The sequence below is a fragment of the Dendrobium catenatum genome, unplaced genomic scaffold (assembly GCF_001605985.2).
Source record: "Dendrobium catenatum unplaced genomic scaffold, ASM160598v2 fragScaff_scaffold_1497, whole genome shotgun sequence".
NCBI lineage: Eukaryota > Viridiplantae > Streptophyta > Magnoliopsida > Asparagales > Orchidaceae > Dendrobium > Dendrobium catenatum.
Genome location: NW_021319959.1, coordinates 941,464 through 969,158, shown reverse-complemented (window position 1 = coordinate 969,158; position 27,695 = coordinate 941,464). Strand labels below are relative to the sequence as shown.

General features: G+C 32.5%; 1 long non-coding RNA gene across 9 annotated transcripts; it reads right to left on the bottom strand.

Moving 5' to 3' along the window:
* Window positions 1-1,554: 1,554 nt before the first annotated feature.
* On the bottom strand, window positions 1,555-27,454 carry LOC110098368. 9 transcript variants are annotated; one of them, XR_003702874.1, is made up of 4 exons: window positions 27,250-27,454; window positions 11,229-25,313; window positions 2,714-3,145; window positions 1,555-2,616 (listed from the first exon to the last, which is right to left on the bottom strand). It is a non-coding gene; the product is annotated as an uncharacterized LOC110098368 (long non-coding RNA). The 9 variants fall into 9 exon arrangements; XR_003702873.1 differs by having other exon boundaries at window positions 1,555-2,593; XR_003702875.1 differs by having other exon boundaries at window positions 1,555-2,919; window positions 3,020-3,145.
* Between the last annotated feature and the right edge of the window lie 241 nt (window positions 27,455-27,695).

Genomic DNA, 27,695 nt, shown 5'->3' with positions numbered 1-27,695 from the left:
GCCCAAGATGCATATATATAAATTGTCTCATGATTGCACTAAAAGATCAGCTTACAGTAAGCTCATTTCCCAACATTCATGCTCTCTAGGGTCATCAAAAAAAGACTGTTATCCACATACATATCGACTATAAGTAAACGTGACAAACAAAACACGTTTTTTAGGAATGCATCATTAGAAAAATGAATAAGTAGGACATCATGAATAAGATTTTTCATCTCGTTCATGAGCTAACCTTGTGTTCAGCTTGATAGTTAAAAACAGAGCAGAATAAAATAATTAGCAATCCATGGCGTATAGTCGAGATCAACTTTGTATCCTTATTTTCATCAAATTTTACTTGAGGGACCATTTGAGATCAATTATGTATAGTTGAGTTACTAAATTGGAGAAGCGTGATATTCTTGGACTAAATTGTTCACATAAGAATAATTTGAGAACTATTTTGAGATTCATTTGGTCAATTTATTAGCCCTTTCTGAGAAAAAGTAGTGCTATGATGTATGTGACGTTGTTCACATAAGGAATTCCTTATATAAGTGCTTATAATAAAGTTTTAAAGAAATAAGTAATTCTTGTAATGGTTATACTTTGGTTAGACACCAACATGAAGTTTTAAAGAAATAGGAAATACTTGGGGAATAAATGCCCAATACCAACATAAAGTTTTAAAGAAATAAGAATTACTTGGGGAATAAATGCCCAATAATGTTTAATCACATAACCCAACGAAGTTTAAAATGCATCTCATGAAGCAAAGTATCTTTATACTTCATTTTCATTCACTACAGATAATTTGTAAATGTGCACTTTTGCTTTCATTTACTCAAGTACATCTGAATTTGTTCAGGACGCCATGAATTGCTTGAAAAGATTGGCTTGAGCCCAGATACCTTATGAGTATGAATGGGAAACCCCCTACAGAAAAATCTACAGAGAAACTACGAAAAAGTTTTCGTTAGAATGAAAGCATTGGCGCCGATGCGGCCTCGGCTCGGCGATGTACTTTAGGATTGGTAATTTGCAAACTAGATTTTCACTTGTTGTTTCTTATCTTCCATTTAATTTCTAGTTTTAGAGATTAATATAAGGAAACGAGAAGAAGAATGAGAAGAAGATGGAGAACAACATGAAGAAGAAGAATGAGAAGAAGAAGAAGAAGAAGGTGAAGAGACTTACCGTGATCACTAAAGGCCGCCGGAGCTGCGACGGCTATCGAGCACACGCTGACACTCTTTCGGAATCGCTCTAGGAGCTGCGACGGAAGAGGAAGAGTTTTTTCGCGGAATTAGGGCATGGCGGATTCGCGCGGTTTTAATTGAGTGAAAAATATTGCACCGGTTATAACCGGTGCAAAAAGTATCTTTTAGCACCGGTTTCAAAACCGCTGCAATAAAACTGATGCAAAAAAGTGTCATTTTTTAGTAGTGCGGGTTACATAGTATGATCACCAAAGAGATATTTGAGTGAATCTAAATTCTGCCAAGTAGAGTTACACAGCCAAACCGCAATAACCGCAATAGAGATGACATCATACAATTTACAATTTAACTAAAAAAGATAATTTAATAAGCAATAAAGAAGATGTCCCAAATCAAACATAAACGTAACTATTATTGAAGATAACTACAACCGAGTTCTCGAAAGAAAGATAAAAATATCTGGTTCAACATATGCATCATTAAAATATATATATATATTAATGCATGATTAGTCCATCAAAAGGATCTGCAAAATAATCAAACAATATGCACTTAGGTATAGGTGTGAGCTTTTGTAGATTGGAAGCTCAACTAAACGCAATTGTAGCTCAATTTCTCCACATTCAACTTTCCTAAGCCTGAGAACAATGTCCTGATTCATTAAGACACTGACATCAAGAGGAGAACGATTTATGTCCATCTTCACAGTAAATTTATGACTAGGATAAAAAAATTTAAAGAATTTCAACAAGATTAATAAGAAATACAATAGAACAATAAATGTAGGAATAACCAGAGGCTAAATTTTTTTCCGTAATAAGTTTACCTTTTTTAAAATCAAACAAGCAGAAGAAGATGAAGGAAAAGGCCGCAACAAATAAGTCTACAATGAGTAACAATTTATGGTTATAACATTTTATATTAATTGTGGTTAAATCATGTGAAATGTTGCTATCAAACAACACCTAAATCAATGAAATCCAATCTTCCCCTAAAATTAATAATTCTTCGATTCAATTAAAATCCCAACAAAAACAGCTTGGCAGGATTTTATATAAATATAGATTTAATCCTGCTAAAAATCTACCACCAAATAGCATTTTCAATCATGCCATAAAACCGCAACCAAATAGGCCCTTATACTAACAAGTTAGAAATATGATTAATTTTGGGTTAAGTATCACTACAGCACTCACGTATTTATGCTGAGCAGTGGAAAACCTGTTTCAGAGAAGATAAGCAAAGAAATAAGGAGGTAGGGGCTCATATTTGACTTGGTTCCATCCTTAAGCAGATCCACGCACCTGTTTTGTTGCGATGATGATGCACACGCGTAGAGATTTCCCTTAGATTAGCAGGCCATCCAAGCTGCTCCGGTACCATCGCAATATCTGAAGAATCATTGGAAGAATTCCTAACTCGGGGTTAAGTGCGTGTGACAATTGGCGTAGGCAAGTGAAATTAATTTGGGAAGAAGTTGAAGAATTCAAAGTTAACGATTTGAAAGGTACCTTTCTTGACTTTATAGTCTTCTTTTCAAGTTTTTCCTTGGAACGTGACTGCTTATCCTTAAAAATTCCATGGTACTGCTTTGCATTTACATAAACAAGATCCTCTGCAATTTCGAAGGGTAAAGGCATTCGAGCATGTGGCATTCCAAGAAACTGAGGATGCACGTGATGGAATGCATCTGTTTATTAGCAATAGAAGAAGTGGGCTGGAATATGATTTATGAACTAATATGAGTATTATGTGATCCAAACAGCTACATTATTTTAATTAATAACAAATTTGAAGGAAGGCTGATTGCCAAATACCATTTACCAAAGCCTGAGGCACGTAGGTTGCCATCATACCATGATACCGATCAGAGAATGAATATGTTGCACATGGCTGTTAAACTTTAAGGAAAATAAGGACATGTAGTAGAAAGCATCTTCTTCCTACACAAGGTGAAATATTAAGCAGGAAGTGTCCATTGTTATTGGATCAAACGAAACATGTATATGTTGGTGAGAACTCAATATAAATTAAACTATTAAAAAAGCTAACTATCTTAAGCATGGAGTATAATTATAAAAAATAAAGGGAACAAAGTTCACACAACTGATTTGCCAATTTCCAATTGAGTTTGTGGCATTATATATTCATGCATCATTGGAGGCAACAAACAGAAGATTGGCTGCATTTGCTGTTCTTCCTGTGGGGAATGTTCATCTGACCTTAGATGGAGTTAAAGAGTAAGATATATGAACATCATAAATAAATATTTTTTATCAAGCCACAAACGTTATGTGAGATTCTATGTAGATACTATAATTAAGCTGTTATGCACACTTACGAAAAAAAATCAATCATTCAGCTTACTAATTAACTCAAGTGAAAAAAAAAAAGTTTCTTAAAATGGTAGACCAAATAGATGAAAAAAAAAATAACATTAACCTTTAAAATGATGATTGTAAGATGAATTTCTTGCTACAAATATACAATGATCAAGTACAAGTGAATGTATACCTCAATATTGTACTACCAAAATATCGCTCTATTGCAACTGGAGCATAAGATCAGTCGCAAATGGTTAATAACCTGAAGCCAAACATAAACTTGTTATTTCAGAGTTTCCCTTCTTTTGACTCTTTTGTGCCCCTCCCTGCAGCATACCCTGAACAACTTTGCAAGTACATCCCAACTCCTCTCAAAACCCCTCATCCGCCTCTCTTGCAAGCCATTTTTAATCAGATTTATTCAATTATCTTTTCTCAACGAATCATTCTATACAAAAAAAAATGAAATGATTCACAGAACACTATGTCAATTGAATTAAGTTTCCAGAAACATGCTTCATGTATGCCCATACTTCGTATGTCTTAAACAAATAGAGGTTATCATTGCTACTCTCTATTTCAATTGATAGCTCCGTAATACACATAATGAAAGTAAATAATATCGTAAAACATTAAAACAATTTAAAAAATATATAAAATATTTTTTAGGTATCCTATTTAGGAATGATTTATGAAATTAAGCTTAAATCCTATAAAATAAAATTTTAAGAATTTTAAAATCAAAATTTTTGGTAAATCATCTTACCCTCAACCTTTTTCATCCAGGCTTGGGACCGGCATTGGCGGTTTTAAAAAAAAAATTATAATATTACTTTTACATTTAAAAAAATAAATTGTTCTTACGAAGCAGACAAAATTAATAACATTAGAAGAATCAACTTAGAGGAATGTTAAAATTTTTGACGTATTAACGAATAAATTGAAAAATAGGAAGTATAAATGAGGCATGCTTCAGAAAGTTTATCATTTTTCCTACAACAAAATAAATATGACATGAAAATCTCAAACATAATTTACAAAAATAAAAATTTTACAATTCCCAAGTTCATAAAAAAAGAAACTTCTAAGGAACCTGCAATAAAATTATCATTAGTAAGTAATACATTATCATTTGAAAGACCTTTTGACTTAAATGCAGAAGACATTTGATTTTCCTAACAAAAATAGAAGAGATAATCAACAAGCAACTACCATGAAGTAAAAAAAATTATTATAATCATATAATTGCATACAACAATCATATTATGTTTAAGATAAGTATATTACTATGTATTTGTAATTTAATTTTTATGATTGAGTTAAGCATAAGCAGACGAAGTGAGAAATTTGCTTAGGAGTTAAAACATGTGGCAAGTTCAAAAAAAAGTTAATTATTAGAAAAAGATATGCAACATAATGTTCAAATCTAACGAATGTCATCAACTCTTAAAGCTCCTATAACTTGCAATAAAGAAAACTAAAAAGAGAGATAGTGAGAGAGAGAGAGAGAGACGGAGAAATAAGAAATAAATATCTAGAGTATCAAGACTAAAGTATGTATGTCAAACATGAAAAATGATGAAAGTTTAATAATTTGATTCTTTTAGGTACGATCTCAATAACTTCATCAGATATTTATTTTATTGATTGAACTGTAATTGAACGAAAAGTTCGATTTCCATATTCTTTATCTTGAACCTTTACTGAAAATATGAGCTCCTTGTTACAGATATTTGTGACAATGTTATTATAATCTTCTATATTGGATGCCTATATTAAAAAGAAAAATATATATATAAGTTATAATATAAATAGAATGACATAAAAAAATTACTGAATATTTTAAGCAGGTTACACAGTTCTTAGATAGCATCCCTGTGTGTTTGATCACAAAAGTTTTTTTTTCTTTTCCCGAATTAATTGACTGAAAATGATGGTTGTTGTTGTTTTATCATAAAATAAAGCTTGTGAATCATGCACTGTAAATTATTTAACTATTTTTCTTCCAGTTTATTTATTTTTTATAGCTATCCAATGAAGATCCAAATCCTTAATATTTGACCCAGTTGATTCTCAAAATTTCTGAATATTTTCATAAAAAATCGGCACGATATCTGTCATTTTGCATGCGTTTGAATATTTTCATAAAAAACACGATAATGTTTTGATTCCTGCACTTACAAATAGTTCCAAAAGAGATAAATTTTGTGAAGACAGAGGAATATTAAGATGCCAAGCTTTGCTAAGAAGCTGGCCTTTTCACTGTAGCTATATGTGATGGCTGTTCCATTGACCTCTCGGTTGGAACTTCTAGCTTTCTCATGAAGCTGCTTCTTTCTGAATCTAACTTTGGCATTTAGGATTTTTGTTTGGTTAATCAATTTTTTATAAAATATAAAGCACAATCGAATCAACACATTATGATCAAATTTTAGTTAAGATGATTAAATAATAGAAGTGCGTCCTTGTTGGAAACACATTTTCTAAACATTAAGGAATGCACACTATTTACTGTTGCTACTTCATTTTCTGATTCTTATAAAATGAACAAATATATATAAATAAAGTTAAGGGTGTAAGTGAGCAAAAATAGCTCATGAACCAGCTCGGACTTGCAATTAAAACTTAGCACTAATGTACTATTGCCTCAATCATAAGCTTATTGCAAATCTTACGCTTGGATTTAACATTGTTTAAATTATTTAAGAGTGAGAATGTATTCAACAATTCAATATGATAACATACGCAATTTGAAAACATAGATCAGTATAAGAATTAATAAATAAAATAATATTGAAATTTTGTGACTCCTACAATAGTTAATAATTTTCTCTCTCGTAGTCAAAACATTTGATCACTAGAATTAACGATTAACGATGATATTAATTAAATTATAAAATAGAGGGTGTGTTTTTGTTTTAATTTATTATAAATGTGCTGCAAAATGATCTATATTTTTCTCTAAAAGTACTTTTATCATTTAAGGTCTTGGAAATGACAATGCTAACTTCCATGGAAATGATCAAACTTAATTTCAAATGAAAAATGGTGACAAAAATCGACAGAAATATTCCAATTGTTGAACCAGTAGAACACATTCATTAAAAATTTGACAACATTACCAGTAGATTGATCCTCCCATAATGATCTAATTTACACATATTTTACATTTATCAAATTTTTTGTCAAATAATATCTACTTTCAATTTGTCTTAATTGAAGTATAATAGAAGTATAAATAATCTATATTTATACAAATTTTATATTTCATATTGATATAGAATTTTATATCACGATTTATATCATATTAATTTTTTTTATATTATATATTTTTTATTTTTAAATTTTTATTCACATGCACATGGTGCATGTGCATTTATACTAGTATAATTCAACTGCACCGGATCATAAATTCATTTAAACTATCATATCTAAATAAATTAATATAAAGTATTTCACAAGTATCAGAACTAAAATCATAAATTTTCATTCACAATTTCCATCGAAAATTTGTCACAGATTTTTTTTTTCTTTGACCAACATTATATGGATAGTAGCTTAGTCCTTCATCCAACCAACACCATGAACTATTCTACTTTAATCTTGTAGGAATAAATCATGCTGACATGACAATTGCTCATGTAGCATAAAAAAAGGCTCATAATAGTGTATGAATAATATTAGGACAACTCATCATCTTTCATGAAAGCTCATCATTCTTTCTTATTGAAGCTTATTTCAAGAGACAAAAATTTGTTAATAATCTGCATTTTTTTTTCATATCATATAGAAGAGCTTTGTAATCTGCTCTATAATGATTATTTCATCTTTATGATAAAGGCAAAAGTTATTAGATTGAGAATTATGCACATAAGTTGCAATTCATTCACTCAAATAGCAAATAGCTTTATTCAAAGTCGTCTCCGCTTAATGAAATCGATTTATCATCTCATGATAGCATTTCTTGTAGCTATTGACAAAATAAATCATTTGCTCGTTCACTTTTATTTTGTGAAGATATTTATACGAACAATCTACCTTCTCTTATAATTCATAACTCATGGTAACGTATTTGCATAAAGTCGACAACAACGTGACGATTGTGCTCGAAAAACTTATGCCGTAGATATTTCAATCTCGACAATTTAAGAAAATTTATGATTTATAGAAGTTTATCTTCATAGCTTTCTCATGAAAGTTCAAAAGTAACAATTGATATCCTCTGTCCTTTAATTGATGCAACATCCAAAAATATTGTTTGCCCTTGCCTTCAACTCTAGCGGAGTATCGAAAACCCTAGTCACTCAGTCGTACGATTGTGCGCTTCTAGCATCAACCAAGTCTTTCATTGGGTGCCCCAAACCTTCTCTAAAATATGTCAATGCTTCATGATGTAATCTGGAAAAAAATTGAGGACTCTGATAAGCAAATGTGATGTTAATTTTACACTCATAAAAAAATAAAGCTGCACCATCCACTTTAACTAATTTCCTCCTATTTAAAGTAATATTTACATATGCTCATTATAATTTCAACCTACGCTCTTTTATTAAAATTTGCCATTACTAAATTACTCTATCACAATAAGATTATATATGAATTAAATTTATTTTTTAATCACAAATTATTATTATTATTAATTATTATATCATTTATTTTTTATTTAAATCATTTCAATATTTATTATGTCAATTAATTCAATCCTGATAAAACAATTGAACCTTAAACCTCTGTTTTTTCTGATTTAATGTCCGGTCTGATTTTCACACGCTTAACTTAAAGAATATATTCATTAAAGATTTGAAATTCCTATTCCTACTAAATATTAGAAGTTACAACTGAATTGTTTTAATAAGTTTATATTTCCTAATTTTTGTTTCAACCTCTGTATTCTGCTTTGAAATCACAAGTACTTTTTTTCAAGCACTAGAAACAAATGAATTAGATTTTTTTTTGCTAAAAAAAGTTAAATCAGGCATGCTTTTTTTTCAGGGCAGATAGGCTATATGCGCTAGCCCCCATGATTGTCAGAGGAGTTATGTTAGGCCCTGACCAAGCAGTGATCCTTCATATGCTTGATATATCCCCTATTGCAGAAACATAGTAAAGCATGTGATATTAGATTTATTTAAACATTTGACTCATACAATGGTGAAGTAAAAATAGGATATGTACCTTTTAGTAGAGGAAATGTAGCATCGATCAACTCCATTTTGACATCATTCAATGCTTCTGCAATAGAGGGTATATCAAGCATATGAAGGATCACTGCTTGGTCAGGGCCCAACCTAACTCCTCTGAATATCATGGGGGCTAGCGCATATAGCCTATCTGCCCTAAAAAAAAAGCACGTCTGATTGAACTTTTTTTAGCAAAAAAAAAATATAATTCATTTGTTTCTAGGACTTTAAAGAAAGTACTTGTGATTTCAAAGCAGAAGACAGAGGTTGAAACAAAACTATGAAATATAAACTTATTAAAATAATTCAAAAGTAACTTCTAATATTTAGTAGGACTAAGAATTTCAAATCTTTAAAGAATATATTCTTTACGTTAAGCGTGTGAAAATCAAACCGAACATTAAATCAAAAAAAAATAGAGGTTTAAAGTTTAATTGTTTTATCGGGATTGAATTGATTGACATAATAAATATTGAAATGATTTAAATAAAAATTAAATGATATAATAATTATTAATAATAATAATTTAACACAATTCTCCTTGGCCAATTGGTTGAGAGCTTAGGCTTCCAACTAAGAGGTCCAAGGTTCGAGTCTATGTGTATGCGTTGTGTGTGTGAGTTTGCCTTAAATGGCCTAAATGTCCCAAAAATAATAATAATAATTTATGATTAACAAATAAATTTAATTAATATATAATCTTATAATTTAATATAAATTATTACAAATTCATATTGTATATTTAAAAAAATTTACAACTATAAATTATATACTAAATTTATATCATAAACTTGCATTTAAAAATCATTTATAATAAATAAAAAAATGTCCAAATGAAAAAGTAAACTCCTTGTAGGGGGTTTTCTTTTTTCCTTTGGATCCCTTTACATCTAAAATGCCTTGTTTTAACGATTTTCACAAAATTAGACTTCAAATACATTTCATCAGTAAAAAGAGAAAATCTAGACTCTCCTGCAGGGTTATCCTAAACAGTTATAATAAAACAAAAATCGTTCACGCAGTTATATATGAATAAAAATACTCAAATCAATCACACTTGGTCGTGCTCTAATTATTTGGGGGCTAAGCAGCTGAAGCACCTGTAGCGATTATATTTTTTTATGAATTTTAGCCCACTTTAACGTTGTGTGAGCACGGGACCATCTGCAGGAAAACAGTGTCATTATAAAGAACGTTTCTAACCTATGGGTATTCTAACGCTCACAACCACAGTGCAGAAAGAAAGAGCTAGAAAATGTCACAGAAAAGCTAAAGCAAGTAGTAAAGCAAACAGCACATGAGTCACATGCAAAGCGTCACAACACAGCACAGAAAAGAAAGACAGAACATCAGCCTAACCTAAAGCTAGTAGTTGTGTCCTAGCAAATCAATCTAAGTGTGTCTTGGTTGTGTGGTTTTGGTAGGTCATATGTAGGATAGTTTAATTAAAGTTATTTGTATTTTTTTGTTTGTTAAAGGGGCAAAGGGGATTTTAGTTGAAGTTCAAATCTTAGTATTTTGAAATTAATTTTTAGATATTTTATTTTTAGTGTTTGATTGATTACCACCTTTGTTTCACACTGATGTCATGAGGTTTATTTTACCCTCCTTAAGGCTAACTTAATAGCCTCGTAGGCCTGGATTACCCAGTGACGACTAATTTTGTTGAATTATTTTAGTTTGTTATAAATTAAAAAAAAATGATGGATTAGGCAATTTATTATCAATTAAGGTTTGACTTAAACCAATTAAGAAATTAATTTTAAAGTTTAACACTTCATTAAATTCATTCGTGGCGTTGTGCCACCAGGCTCGAGGAACCAGGCCTCCTTAGGACACTTAGCCCCGCAGCCCGGAGTAGTCCATCCAATAAACTTCATCTTTAGAGTGGTTGTTATGTATTAAAGGGTTTGTTAATTGATTTTAAAAAATTAATCTAAGATTTAATCTTTAAAAGTCTTTTATCCTAATGAATTTAGTTTTAGATTTTTGATCTCCTAATTAAATATACTTCTTTTAAACTTTAAGTTTGTTAGAAGTTAATTATTAGATTAGTTAGATTTGATTTAAGTTTATGTTTTAGATTTATAATTTAATGATTATGAAATATTAATTATAATTTGATTAAGAGTTAGTTACTTTTTAACATAATTAAAAGTGAGGTTATAAATGGTTGGTTTATTATTAGTGAATTAAGAAAACAAAAAAAATCAAATATAGGAAAGAGTGTCACTAAGTTTTTATTTTAATGTCTCTATCCTATAGGGAGCATGCATCCTTAGTCTATGTTTTCTAAGACTCGATCCTTAATTTTTATCCTTAGATGTCACTAAAGTTGTAGGACTAAAAGCAGTGTTGTTTTCTAGCTCTTAAGACTTCTATACGTATGTCAAAAGGTTTAGAGATCTAATAAAAGAAAAGCAATCCTGATTATAAATGAAGTTTCTACAAGGTCCTAAAAGGTGGAGAGCATGCAATCATTTAGGCCCCTAATGATTTTCTAAGTTTTAAAGTAAACTTACAGCACCGGGGGCTACGACCCAGTGGTTACGCCCGTAACACCCCTACCGGAATGAATAGGGGCGATTGATGCTCGGATCTGGTTGTCCTTGCTCCTTCTCTAAGTGCTCCAGTGTTCCTTATCCATTGCTTTCCAAAAGGTAATCGTAAAACACAAAAGAATGGTGTAAGAGCATGTTCTTTATACTGAGTAACTAAAGACATAAATAAATGAAAATGTTATAAAACTAAAGAACGTATATTTCTGTATACCGGTTGAGCCATTTGTGTTTTGGATTCTCCTCATTTTGCAAGTGTTTAGTATCAAAACATGAAAGAAACGACAAAGAAAAATAAAAGCAAAGCAAAAGAAAATTAGATGCAATGAAAAGAAAAAAAATAATGTAAATCAAATACAAAAAGGATGTAGGCATTATTGTTATTGGGCACACTTCTTTGAAGTCAAGTGTACCCTAAAGCAACATTTACAATGCCCTTTGTTGCCCCCAAAATTCAAATAAAGCATTTGATACATTTGAAACATCTACCTACAACACACTCTAAATAAAGCCTAAAGCAACTAAGGGAAACAAATTCCTAAAAATAAACTTAAAATAAGATTTTCTTTTGTTTTATATTTATCCAAAATTCTATATTTTTTTTAGAAGCTAATATTAAAGAAAGATAACTCAAATAAGTAAGGACTACCTTGCTCCAAAAAGACACTAAAAGCCTTCCAACACAAAACTACTTAAAGTCTCAAATCTCAAAACTCATCTTTTAGAAATAAACACTAAGAGAGTCTAACTCAAATGAGAAAGCACCAATTGTTTCCAAAAGACACTAAAGGACCCTACTACACAAGCCTAATTATAAATCTCAAAATGACTTGTAAGAACTTCTAAATTAAATGCCACACAAAACCTTACAAAAATTATCTACCAAAATCTCTTCTTCTTTTTTTGACCCAAAACACTACAAAAATGACCAACAATCAAGTGCCTCTTTTTTTATTTGGAGTGGGGTATAGAAATCAAAATCTTCAAAAAGAAAAGAAAAGAAAAAAAAAACACATAAAAGCTTTCATTTTAAACATTCGCAAAACCTTCCCAAATCTTTTCAACAAATGTAAGTACTCATAAAGTAACAATGAGAGCAAATTATAAGAAATCCAATTTCATAATATAAAGCAAATCATAACACTCTTTCAACATGAATCAATTCACAAAGCCCTCTTTCTTTTAACGTACGAGCCAAATAAATGCTTTCCAAAATTTATTCATCAACAATAACCCAACTAATTTGATCTTTCATCATGTTATCTTCCTTTCAAACAATCATATGAAACGCTACATTTATATAAACCTTCATCTAAAAAGAATCACGAATGCACATAATAAATCTGGTAAAAACTCTCAAACTCATCCTAATCAATTTATAGTTAATGAAATACAGAAAAGATGTGTTTGGAACCTACAAATGCACTAACTAAGCATGTATCAAATTACTTTTTATGTCTCCACCAAGATTATCATAGTGAAACCAAGCCTATGTGATATTGAGGGTTGTAGTTATATGACAGGCGACCAAATTGATTATCTAATTTTGAAGCTCAACCAAAATATAACTATTAGATATAAATTTGATGCCAACTCATCCCTTTTCTACTTCTAGAAGGCATGTCAAACTCACAACTGCATAAAAATACACACTTGCATCGATTCGGTGGAGAAACCCCTACTTGAAGCATAAGGCACATCATTACTTTCCAACAAAATTTCATTTTCATGTTGTATATGACCAAAAAAATATCTGAAAGAGAATTGCATTTATATTTGATATTAGAATATAAAAGAATGCATAAGTATCTCCTATCGGCAAGTGAAATCATGCGTTTGTATGTTAAGCATATGATTTTGCAACATAAAACAAGAGCGATATCCAAAGGAGACATGTGTCAATCTTTACAAAAACCTTACAATAAAATCTGCACTAACCCTCCACAAAAATCAACCATAAAACTATATAAAAGATGTAGGGATTCTTACATAAGAGCTATGAAAGGCCTACCCAAATGCCATAAAGATCCTTATGCAAAAACAGCGATAAAACCTCCAAAATCTGCACTTGTTTCTTACAAAAAACAGTGAGAAAAGTTTATAAAAACTGTAGGAATCCCTACCAAGAAGTAATGCAAGATCCATTTGAATGCGGTGAGGATTCTTATGCAAAAACAGCGGTAAAACCTCCAAAATCTGCACTTGTTTCTTACAAAAATAGTGGGAAAAGATTATAAAAACAGTAGCAATTTTCACAAAGAAGCAATGAGAGATCCACCCAAAAGAAACTCAAGGAGGTCTTCCAACATATGCTATATGAAACTTATTTATGCCAATAAGACGACCTTTTCAAACAAGTGATATCGCATGATCATATTTTTCTAAAATATGATTTGAGCACTTTAACCCAAGTACAAAAACATATGGAACCTATGGTGATCATACATGCTACAAGAGATTATTTAGCATATTTGATACTTGGCATACCCTTCATCTTCCTACACATTGACATGACAAATAAGGAGAATACCATTCAATATGGCACCATTGATATGCACCAAATAATCACTTTACTTGTAGGAAAATATAAAAAGAGAGCAATAGTAATGAAGCAACTTAATCATCGAATCGCCTAAAATCCCATCAACTAATCATGAATCATAAGAGAGTGTGATTGTTTAGCTAAATGACATTCACTAAATACATCAAGTCATATGTGAGTACTAACACAAATATACACCATGAAGCACCTTGATCTAGCTACACATGGTATAGAACTACACTTTTTTGAGAACAAACCACATGTTTGTAAAAGGCATTTCACACAAGAATACATCACTATGTTTAGATGCACATTCAACAAACAACTTCTCCAATATTCCCTAAACTCATCTCACAACGAAAGGGGTCAAGACCTCTTTTCTCTTCTTGCAACACATGAGTATTTATAGGAAAATGAGAGAATGTCATGTAGATTTCTCCAAATAACATAACAACCACAAAAGTTACTTGAAATTCATCAAAACTCACTACCAATACTACTAGTTAAAAAGAAAACTCTTAAACACTACAATAAGGAGATTTTGGGATGGATTTCACAAGCATGAATATCTAAGGGAACAACATGGCTCAAAGCTTCATGAGTCATTAACCAAATATCCAAATCTTTCTTAAAGGGCATTTCATCAAACACCTCATATGCATAGTTTGATGAAGAGATGACATGATACCCTTATAAGCCTTCAAAGCTCACGCCTAAAACTTCTAAAAGATATAACATGAATTAAGTACAAATTCCACACATTAGCTACTCGTTTTCAAGCAACATAACTCAACATAGCACATCCAGCAATTATAAAGTGCAATAAAATCCTTACAAGCAACAAGGATGAAAGAAATCATAGGAAATCATATGACTTAAACAATTAACCATTCTAAAATAAGTTTTGTTCTAAGTAAATCTACACATATCACCATCATCTAAACAAGATGAACTTCCTATCAAATCCATTTAACTTGGACAGTGAGAAAGAGCAATGGGAAAAGAGAGAAGGAAAAGAAGAAAGAAAGGAGAAGAAGAAATCTGGATGAGAAATCAAGAAATGAAGAAGAAGCCAAGAAGAGGAAGAAAAAGGCTGAGAAGAAGAAATGGAAGCATGGAGATGAGGAGAAGGGGAAGAAATTACTCACCTTGCAAGGAGGAGGAGTCGATCCAGGCGTTGGGTTCGGCGGAGCTTCCGTCAGACGGGGCAGCGGGCTCGGGTCCGATCTCCCCTGGCTCACGCGAGAGAGGGAGAGGGAGCAAGAGCTTCGGCTCTTGGGTTCCGACCGAAGGGAGCACGGGAGGGCCTTCGTTCTCCTTGCGATCGAGGAGGTGAATAGAGAAGCACGAGAGAGGGAGGCTGTGCGAAATCGAGAAAGAGAGGGAGAAGGAGCGAATCAAGAAGGAACCGCCCGAGAGGAGGGGGTGCCCATCCGGTCTCACGAGGATTTTTTTTTTTTTTTTTTTTGCTTCATATCTCTGACGATCGCAGATAGCCATATATCACGCCAAAGCCTCGAATAAACGGTCAATTGACTCAGACCGTTCGATCTATTTCCCGATTTGATAAGCTATTCAAATTGATTAAAAAAAGACTTGGAATTTAATTAGAATTGATCTAGGCTGATTTGAGTTGGGTTTGGATATGAATTTGATTCGAATTGGCTTGATTTAGAATTGGGATTAGGCTCAATCAATTCAATTAAATAAAATTAAACTCAAATTGAGATAGATTTGGGTCAAATTAAACTCGTCGCGGTCGAAGCGGACTATCCAGGCGTGATTGAACATGATTGAGTCTAATTTGACTCGATTCGGATCGAATCGAATTCAAATCTGGCTCTACGAGGTTGAATCAAAGTGATCGAATGCCTTTGAGGGCACTCGAACGAAAATCGAGGTCAACAGGCACCTTAATATTCCCCTGCCTTCACAAAATTTATCTCTTTTGGAACTATTTGTAAGTGCAGGAATCAAAACATTATCGTGGTTTTTATGAAAATATTCAAACGCATGCAAAATGACAGATATCGTGCCGATTTTTTATGAAAATATTCAGAAATTTTGAGAATCAACTGGGCCAGATATTAAAAATTTGGATCTTCATCGGATAGCTACAAAAAATAAATAAACTGGAAGAAAAATAGTTAAATAATTTACAGTGCATGATTCACAAGCTTTATTTTATGATAAAACAACAACAATCATCATTTTCAGTCAATTAATTCGGGAAAAGAAAAAAACTTTTGTGATCAAAGACACAGGGATGCTATTTAAGAACTGTGTAACCTGCTTAAAATGTCTTCTAGAAAAACCAAGAAACAATAGCCTCAAAATTTCAATCAGGATGATATAGTTAATCACAAAATATAATTATGTTCTTCAAAAACAAGCCGTACAGAAGGAAAGAGCTTTGAAAAACCATCAATATTCTTTCCTCCATACATTTTCTACATGAAATAAAAAATTATTGACAACATTATAAAGAACATGAGATAATATGATCCGTAAAATCTAGCAACATAAAACCCTCGTCTTTGCACATGAATAACTTGTATAGTACTAAAACTCGAACATAACTAAGTAATCTCAATCAAAGAAAGTTTTGATCTATCACAGCTACCTTATTCTTAAGTCAGATCATTACAAGAGAAGTAAGCAACATGAACAACCACATGAAACTATTCAGAGCAGGGAGTTCTATAAGTAATTAGCATGAAAATGCCAATTAGATCAGTATAAAATTATTAGAATTAAAGAGAAGAAAAATAATATTAGATGATTAAGCCACTTGCATCACCTCACCAAATGAATAATCATCAAGATTTGTGGACGAAGATGGTGATGATGAAGAATTTGATATGCTGATACCCAAGTTCACATAATCTCCACCAATGGAGCATGCATTTTTAGTAAATTTAGTTAAATCAACTAATGCTAAATAGTTTTTTAAAATATTTGTTTAGATTGAAGAAAACAAAAGGAAATTAAATTAAATTCATTTTATTTCACTCAAATTCCCACCATACAAACACAGCTTAAGTGTTTCAGAATTGTTTAAGTGGTTGCTTACACTGCCGATAATAAGGGAAGCTGGAGACATTGAGAAGAATGTTGTGGGTCTCTGAAAGGATTCTGCTCGTGTGGTTCGAATGCAAAGGGTACGATCACACTATCCCATAGGACAAAATGGTCGTAGACCTTTACAATCGACACAAGCAGCCCGATGGAAGAGCAGATGGAGTTATACATACGATTAGCCATAGAGGATAGCGGCTTTCACCTACACACCTCGATGGATAATAATATATATAACCCAAAATTCACGAGATTTTCCTCATTCGATACATCAGCTCGAATGGAGTTTATTTGTTTGTGGTGATCGGTTTCCTAAGGACGCAAGCCCACGTAGTTAATTACATCTTAGACCTTGGTCTAAGAAGACTCTCGATTAAGGACGTTAGATTATCTTCTCTAATGGGTTTAATGCAAAGGGAAAATTCTAGGCTTTCCTAATCAAAGAGGAAGGTCCCAAATTGGTTCAATCAATCACGCGTGGTTCCCTCAACATTCGGCCGGTCTGAAGAAGGGAAAACTGGAGAAAAGAAAGCGGCAACGCATCTCAAGCAAACACGAGAGAAAGAGGGAGGTGACGTCATCTGTGTGACGCGGATGGGTAGGATTTATGGCTTCCGAAAGAATTGAGAGCTTGCCCACCAATAAGGCGTATAGAGGTACACTCGTACCACTCACCTTAGATCCTAAATCTATAAGAGATGTAATATCGTACATACGATACTAACATCTACGACCTAACTAGTGCAATCCTGGACTTATTCCTTGCCTGAAAAAAAGGAAGCCAGCTAAAATACTAAGCACAACCAATCGTCCTATATGTATGCAAGATGGGAAGGTTCTATCCTAAGGAATCAAGGATTTAAATTAGAGACTCTGTAATATGTAAAAGAATAGACTTATTGCCACATATGATGCATGAAACATATGCATTATAAAAATATTCTTAGGTCTACTGATGCAATGCATAAATGGAAGTAAAGTGCACTGTGAAACAAAGTGTGTAAAAACAAATACATACATGACATTCAGAGTACAGAAAAAGTAAATAAACACACTAAGGGTACCCTTCAGGCAAGATACCCGCACAGAAAATCATCCTAGCAATGCCCACTTCGTGTGGGAAAACAGCGATGCCAATGGCATAATGGGTGGCCTACTCTACAGGCCTAAATGACCCTAATGGTCTCTAAGGCTCACAGAAAAGGGGGGTATCATACCCAAAACCAGAAAAATGCCAAAATCCTAGCGATGCCCACTTCGTGTGGGAAAACAATGATGCCCAATAGCACAACTGGGTGGCCTACTCTACAGGCCTAAATGACCCTAATGGTCTCTAAGGCTCACAGAAGGGGGCAATCTTTGACCTATAGGGCCAAAGCTTCGTTAGTGAACTACCATAAGGCCAGCTATCTAAACATGCTAAAATACCTATTAACAAGTCGTGTGTGATGTGTAGCAATTTCGATATCTAATTAAAAGAATTTGCTTTACAATTTGTAGAGATTATACATGACTGTGGCGCTGTCACTTAAAAGCTCTGAGTAAGCAAGTCATTCTTGACCATCCAAAGCATGTGGCGCAGCCACTTAAAAGCTTCAAGCTAGCAAATTACTCTAATGTACCTCGCAAGAAAAATGAAAGAAAAATATACAAATGAGCGTAGATGTCATTCATAAAAGAAATGCAAATAAATAGAAATGTAACTAGCAGGAAATTTAATATTAACATTTATAAAACATATACAAGTAGTAAGCACTGAATAACAAAAGAAAAATGTCAGCCTAACCTAGGGTTAGAAGTCGTGTCCTAACCAAACAAGTCTAAGGTGTGTGTAGGCTGTGTAGTTTTGGATAGGTCCTATGTAGGAAACTTTAATTAGAGTTACTTGTATTTTTGTTTGTTAAAGGAGCAAAAGGGATTTTTAATTGAAGTTCAAATCTTAATATCTTGAGATTAATTTTAAATGTTTTATTTTAGTAATTGATTAATTATCACCTTTGTTTCACACCGAGACCGTGAGGTTTCACCCTCATTGGGGCTAACTTAATAGCCTCGTAGATCTGGGTTACCCAGTGATAATTAATTTTGTTATATTATTTTAGTTGGTTATAAATTAGAAAAGAAATGCGAATTAGGCAATTTATTAATCAAATTTGTTTGATTGATTTTTAAAGGTTAGTCTAAGGTTTGATATTTTAAAAGTCTTTTATCCTAATAGATTTTAGCGTTATGTTTGATCCCCTAACTTAAGTCTACATCTTTTAAGTTTAGATTGGTTAAGGGTTTATTATTAGATTGTCTGAACTTGATTTAGATTTGGCATTTTTAATTATTATGAAATATTAATTATGGTTAGAATAAAAAAATTAAGTGTTTTAGTGCATTTTAAAGGATTGAATTAGGGTTGGTTTTCATTGGTTGATTATTAGTAGATTAAGGGGAACTAAACCTAGGAAAACGTGTCACTAAGTTTTGTTTTGATGTATCTACCCTATAGGGAGCATGCATCCTAAATCTATATTATCTAAGACCCGGTCTTTAATTTTTGTCCTTAAATGTCACTAAAGTTGTAGGACTAAAGGATGCCTCGTTTTATAACCCTTATGACTTCTATACGTATGTCAATAGCTTAGGGATCTATGGATAAAAGTACAATAAAAAGTAGCAAAGCAGTAGAAAGAAAAAGAATGAAAATCAAACATAAAAGGAATGTAGGCATTGTTGTTATTGGGCACACTTCTTTTAAAGTCAAGTGTGCCTCTAAAATAACCTTCTCCCCCAATTCGATGTGATACGAATAAGGAAGAAGACATTTTCAATGCCCTTTACTATCCCTACATTCCAAACAAGGCACTTGAATAAGACTCAACCCAAACAACCTAACTACCCTCTAAACAAAGCTCCAAACGACAAAGAGACACAAACCCCTAAAATGCAACTAAAATATATCTCTCACTTAAAACCCAAAACAGCATGCTCTTACTACCCCCTAATCTAAAAAAAACCACTTAGAAAATAAGTGCAGGCAAGAAGAAAGACAACTCCACTATGAAATACCACCTCGTTCTAAAAAGACATCAACGAGTCTTCCAACTCAAAGCTAATCATAAAGTTACGAATCTCAAAATAACTTATAAAAAATTTCAAATGAAACGACACATGAAAATCTCGCACAAATCGAACAACAAAAACTCTTCCCGACACAAAACAACCAAGTACCTTTTATTTTATTTGGAGTGGGGAAGAAAACATAAAGCTTTTCAACGAGAAAGTTCTATAAAACCCCTCATTGTAAATCCTTCATATAACTCGTCGCATAAAGCTCTTTAAAACAAATTTAAAACAACTAATAAATCATCTCAACATAAGCAAATCAAAACTTCTTCCAACCAAAGCAAATTCACAAAACTCATTAAAACTTTCTATAAAGTCTCCAACAATAAAACAACTTGCAATGCTTTCCAATGTGAAATCACTCTTGAAATTCTTTCAATATAAAACAACTTATAATATTTTTTTAAGACGACTCATAAAACTTTAACATAAAAAGCCATTTGCAAATTTTTCCAATCATGAAGCAAATCACAAATCTCCTCAATATAAAACAAATCATAAAGCTCTTTAATATAAAACAAATCATACAATTTCTCAATATAAAACAAAACATAAAACTTCTCCAACATGAGGCAACACATGTATTCAATGTTAGAACCCAACACTTTCTACTAAAAAGGTAATGGCAAGAGAGGAGTTTGATGCAATTTGTTTTTCCTATGCTTAAAAAAAGTATTTTCAACATCATGAATAATAATATATAAAGGTTCTTGCAACATAGTACATAAAAGTCATCCCACAAGAAGATTATATAAAATTGTGCTGATTCAAACCAAGCTTACCAAATTTCATCTCAAATAGACTATAAGAAACTTCATTTATTTCATACATAAAACTAGCATCAAATTCGCTTGGGCTTCCAAACGAATCATAAAATAGTTTTCAACAAAAGGGATAATGCATAAAACTTCCCTACAAGAAGACCATTCATAGGACTTTCCAACATGGAGCATGCCACCTTGCGTTAGAACCGTATACCCTTTGAAAATTGAGGTTAACATAGAGCAGGAGTGGAATTTTCAACAAACTCAACAAGCTTATTTTCCGATATCAAATTCACAACCACAGCTTACAAAAGATGCAAAACCATCATGCTATTGGGAAAAAAAATAATCATACTTCACTTAGAGAATCATAACTTGATAGCCCAAGAACTTTAAGAAAGAAATAACATTTGACAATATCATATACCTCGCTTGTTGCACCCAAATTCAACTAAAGAAATCAAGAACCACCACACTCCATGACTTCTACAATTTCTAATTTCAAAAGTTCATATTTCTCTTTCATATACGTACTAAATGAATACAAAGTAGCAATTTAAGTTTCTCTTTTTTTTTCAGTTTTTAAATGACAAACATTTATAATGCAAATGTAAAAAAAAAAGTTTTCCATCCACCACATACCATATACTAATTTTAACTTACAACACCAAACTATCTTGCATAGAGATGAAAAAAAAAACGCTAAGCAGTGTGGGAAAACACAATAAATGTAAGTACCGCCTGATCCTTTTTAGATGAGCACTATGCTCGGCATATGACTTGTCATAATGTGAAGGAATATCCATAAACTTAACCTCTCATTTAGATCACTATTCATGCAAGTGGATTTCAATCTGTATACATCACATTCCTTCAAACTAGCTATGACATTAGACACAAAACCTTACCAATCAAACCTTATTCACTCATGCTCAAGATACAAGTATACATAAAATAAATTTTAAAACATAATTAGTAAGAAATATAAACTTCATATCAAGTCTGATTTGCAACCATAAACAATAAAGTCATAAGATTTTTTTTTTTTAACGATAAGAGTTTTGTCTAATACTAATTTCCATTTATCATTTAAATCTTAATGTACATGTTAAATATAAGAGGAAGGAAAGAAAATTAACACAGATTTACCCTCTTGTTGTACATATAAATATAGCGTTTGAGAAAGATACCATCCAGCATGCATATATCCAATTGAACTATGAATTCATGGTATTCTATTTCATGATAAATTTTCCAATTAACTTTACACACCAAATAAAGTACAAGAAATTTCCTATAAAACTTGAGCATGGAGTTTCGAATAACAAGACATTTGAACATCCATAAATAAAACAAACAAACCCCACCAAGAATTTCGACAACATGTATCTCATCATAAAGAATTACTAACACCCTTTTAATTCATCATAAGACAATAATTCTTACCAAAAATCTTTCACGGAATATGTATTGGTGTGTCTCTAATTGTATGTCATGCATTGACAAGCTAGATGAGATATGCACAAATTCCATGACAACTATTTGACCCCAACAATATACATGGTCCAAGAAAATAAGAACATGAATCTGCTTTGTACAATAACACATTTAGACTTTACATTCAATTATCTACCAAGCATTAATGAAAATTTATCTTGTTTAAAATATTTCAAGTGCTCTTAGTGGTGACAAAAAAAATACTCTTGGCATCCCTATGCGATTTTGGCGAGATAACAAAAAGACATTTCATCATAACATTTTTTCTTAAAAGCATTTCATCAAATAATTTGTATGCAATATCCACAAGACTCATCAATTGAATCAACATAAAAAGTTCATATTTCACGATCACATATAAATCACAAATGATGCCATATGAATCTAATTTAAAATTAATCATAATTCATGATAAAGGTACCAGGAAATACCTTCTCTCTCTATTTTTTTTTTAACCTCATAACTATAACTCAAAGAACAAATAATGGGCATCAAAACATACATGATTTATTCAAGAAAATACATACAAGTATATAAAATAGACATTGCATTTACTGTTATTTTATTTCAAGGAAAAAAAAGAATAAATTTATGATCATAAGTATCGTTCTCTTCTAAACTCATGAAAGAGAAATAAAAAGTAAAAGAAATCTTTAAGGAGAGGTTTGTTAAATGTCGTTTACGATACGAATGAATACAAGAACTTCTTAGCGTGGTTACGATTCACACAATCACCATTAAACATTGAAACGAAGTAAAAGTTCAACCTCTTTTAATTTTAATAATTCGCAAGACTTACATAAAGCGAATCGTGGGAATATTTTTGAGTGTATTGCTATCTAAAAGAAAAGAATCATAAGTACATGAATGTCATACCGCATTCTAACATTTTCTCAGGAAAAAAAAAACATAAGCCAAATGAGTCTTCCCATGGTTTTCTCCTGGACAAATATCCTTACTATTTTTAAAGAGGCAAAAATACAAACACTTTGAGTGCATACATTTTTTTTTTGTTTTAACAAAGAATGATATGGCTTCTCCCTACTTTTCCATAACCTATGCATAAAGCTTTGGATCTTAACATACCAATCATAAACAAAATACATGTTTCATATACCAAATATCCACTTTCCAACAACAGAAATCAATACAGAAACTTATGTGAATGGATACACAAATTGTCAACACTCCATAAAGCTATTCTCATGAAGTTATTTGTTGAAGAACTAAGGAACAATCAAAACTAGGTTACGAAGAGAGATAAAATTTTTAATAAATGATTCTACTAAATGGATCCATCACTCATCATTTTCATTTTTTTTAGTTTTGCAAAGAAGGAAGAAGGGGTGAAAGAAACCTAGAAGAGGAAGAAGAATCAGTGAAATAAGAGATAACCTTACCAATGGGAAGATCAGTGAAAGACTTTGGCTACAGCTTACGATCAAGTGAGGGAGTTGGGAAAGAGTTTTGGCCTGGGCTTCACGAACCAGAGATGTCGAAAGGGAGCCGAGACTTTTGCTTCTTGTCTCGGCGTGAGGAGAAGACGGCCAGAGAGGGAAGTCGGCTCGTCAGGTTCGGTCCTGGACCGCGCGAAGCCGAGAGGGGAGAAGCTAGGGCGTTCGGACCTGTCGCGAACCAAGGCGGAGGAGGTCTGACTCCGACCGTGCGAGAGCGAGAAGGAGAGAGCGGTGGTCTTCCGATCTAGGCTATGCGAAAACCGAGAGGGGGAGAGTCGTGCGTTCGGTCTTGCTGGGGTTCTGCGAACCAGAGAGATAAGAGGGGGAGAAGAGATCTCGGTCTAGGAACGAGCGACCGAGAGCCAGAGGGAGGGAGTGCGAATCCGCCAACCGAAGGCTTCGTCCCAGCCTTCTAAAGTCTCCCGACATTCTGCCCCTCTCTAAACACCAAAACAGCCTCTGCTCGCTGAACTGTGCTAACGCGACTCTGCCTCGTTTCTAAAACGAGTGTATCACGCGACTGAGAAGCTTTGCCACAGTAGAGTCCGAATTTCGGAGAGATCAAGACCAGAATTGGCAGTTTCTCCATTTAGGAAATCAATTCAAATTTATTAAAAAGCAAATTGGAGTTATCTTAGGCTGAATTGAGCTAGGTTTGATTCAAATTGACTTGGTTTAGAATTGGGATTAGGCTCAATCAATTCAATTAAATAAAATTAAACTCAAATTGAGATAGATTTGGGTCAAATTGAACTCGTCACATTCAAAACAAATTATTCGAGCTTGATTGAACATGATCGAATCTAATTTGACTCAATTCGGATCGATTCGAGTTCGAATTAGGCTCGACGAGGTCTAATCGCATTGATAGAACGCGCTCAAGGGCTCTTGAACGAAAATCGAGGTCAACAAATGTTGTGTCCCAGTTTGCATTCACATTGGTGCTCGAAGGTTGAGGTTCGAGAGCATTGGCCTTCAATGCAAATGCTCCAAGTGCAATCTTTTTTAATTAAAATAATGAAAAAATGAAATTATTAGCAATAATCATCACACATTAATGTTTCCAGCTACATATTATTTTGTACACATGAACTATCATAACAGTTTTGAAGTTTCTCATTCAAATGAAAAGCATGAATGCGTAGAAATTAAATAATATAAGATTAAGCAATTCCTTTTAGTTATATAAAAAAAAAAACTTGAAAGCATCTTGATCAGTTTGATAATTGCCAAGAAAAACAGAGAACACGCCTTTGCTTAAAAACAAAGAACAGCATGATTCAATAACTTCTCACCAAACAAATTTGGATATAATACATCACATATAAAAAACATATTTAAACTGGTAACAGAGAACATGCATGCCAATTAAGCTGGAGACACTCCTAAAATAAAAGTGTCAAAAATAAGTACTACACTTGACAACTCATTAGAAAGGAATGCTGATGACAATTAAGATGTAACTACAATCATAATAGAATCCAAATTTAAATTAAATCCTTCGGCATAGCGTACTTTCGAATCAACATAAAAAGAAACCGTGAAGAATGAAAAACCAAAGTTAAGGACTTCCTCTCTTAGTCTGTGCGAGATTGACCTGCTTGAGAAGAGAGAATGATTCCAATAATTAGACCATAAAGAGTAAGACCTTCATAAAAAAAAAAAAAACCTATCATTCCCACAAAGAGCTTTGGTTGTTGAGCATTGGCCCTATCAATTGGCAATAATCATTAAAAAAATAAACATATTAATATAATTGCATCATATATTCAAGTTTGACAAAAAGGGAAAGGGCAAAAAGATCAAAATATTTAATAAATAAATAATGGATTTTTTACAGAGTGATGCATTCAAGTTATAGAAAAAGATCATTACGTTCACGGTGAGCTTCCATCATATTAATATAATTGCATCATGCATTCAAGTTTGACAAAAAGGGAAAGAGCAAAAAGATCAAAATATTTAATAAATAAATAATGGATTTTTTACAGAGTAATGCATTCAAGTTATAAAAAAAGATCATTATGTTCACGGTGAGCTTCCATCGTGACTTCTTATCCGATCGGAACAAAGTGTAGAAGGGAAAATTTTCCTTACCAACTCTTTCAAAACTCTTCCTCAAGCGAAGCACACGAATCCAATCCAACAATAAGAATATCGTAGAAGAAGGCAAAGAAGCTTTTTTAGCGAATCTTTCAAAACTCTTATTAAGGAGAAAAGCAAAACTCAAGAAGTAGCATAAATGAGCGGAAGATGGGAAATGGAAAAAAAAAAGACAAAAAATAAAAGAAATTTAAAATATCGTGATTAAAATATTGTATCAAGATACATTAACAAAAATTTATTTTCCTTTGTAATCAATTTTAGTTGAAATAACATTAATGCTTCAGGTTTGTGATCAACACTAATAACAAACTTGTCGTTAAAGAAAACATAAAACAATATTTTAGGATTATCAATAGTTGCATTATAGTCTCAGGTTTAATTGAAACTTATTGCGATGAGCCCTGACTGTGATAACAAAGATCAAGAACTTATGACCTATCTCTTTATTTGTTGGATGTGTGACTGGATTATTAAAAAAAAAAATTATTAGCCACACTCAAAGGGCCATTTTGCATTTATTTCTCACTTCTCCTATCTCCATAAATCTTTTTTCTCGTGTCGATAGCCCTCACTTCTCCTATTTTCATAAAAAGATTATCATGACCTTCCTCAATCATCAGCTAGCTTCCAACTAGGGGTGTAAACGAGTCGAGTCGAGTCGAGTTACAAGAAGTCATAATGCTCTTACATTTTTTCTCCACAACCAAAGATTTATGTGAACTACTAATTGTTGAAAGCTTTTAAAACAAAGATAAAAAATTATTCTCAAATTTCTTATTCAACTCGCACATAACTTTATGTTTAACTATCGTAGTTAGTTTTTGCTTCCACATTTATCGTTTTTTTCATTTCCATCCGCAATACTGGATTGATGCATGTTCCCTTATCTTCCAGTCAACCCGAAGGTTCTCTGGCATCGAGGAAGAAGTGGTGAATGACAAAGAAATGAGGAAGTTTACCAATCGGAGAGGTAAACGGAATCAACTTTATTAAATGACAAAGTTGATAAGAAAATCATTTACTAACAAAGTTGATTTCATTTATTGAAAATGAAAATATGTCCAATAGAAGAAGTGGATAAAAAAATCATTTATTGACAAAGATGATTTCGTTTACCTCAATCGGAGAAACATTGGTGAATGTCGAATCCAAAAGCAATCGGCAATGACGAAGAAGAAGATGAGGTATGTAAAAAAGTAGGTGGACAAAGCAGACAGAGAGGTTTGCGACTTGAAACCCTAAAAATTTTAAAAGATGCGAAGTCGTGGGACTTCGGCAAACTTGTGCAATGCTGCGTTCGACGAGAGAAAAAAGAGCGAGAGACAGTTTGTTTTGGCGAGCGAAACCCGAACGACAACGAAAGACGAACAAGGCAGACGTAGAAAAAAAAAATTGGAGAAATTCAAAAGAGGCGTTAATAATTTTACCTTTTGAAAAGGGGATGTTTGTTGCAAGCAGAACAGGCGCAGGCAGCAGGATATTTGATGACGAGTACATGAAGTTGTATATAACAAGGTAAGAACGGCGCCATTTCAAGCAGGGATGCGTTGATAGGAACGAATGAGGATTGCGGGGATGCGAAGGGAAATGAGGATGGATGTGTTGATTGAAAGAATAAAAGCTGGATTTTGATTCGCAAGTAGATGAGGATAAATGGTTAAGAGAATGAACGATGGATATAAAGATTAAACTTTTTAACGGCCAGGATGATGTGTGGGACACTTTAATAGTAGTATAGATTTTTTTAATTAAGTCCCTTCTTAAAATCTTGCCCGTCAAATATATTTTAAAAATTATAAATTTTATTTATTTTGGATCTTTTTAATTTGGCATTGTATAATTATATTTATTTTGAATGCGAAGCTTGTTGATA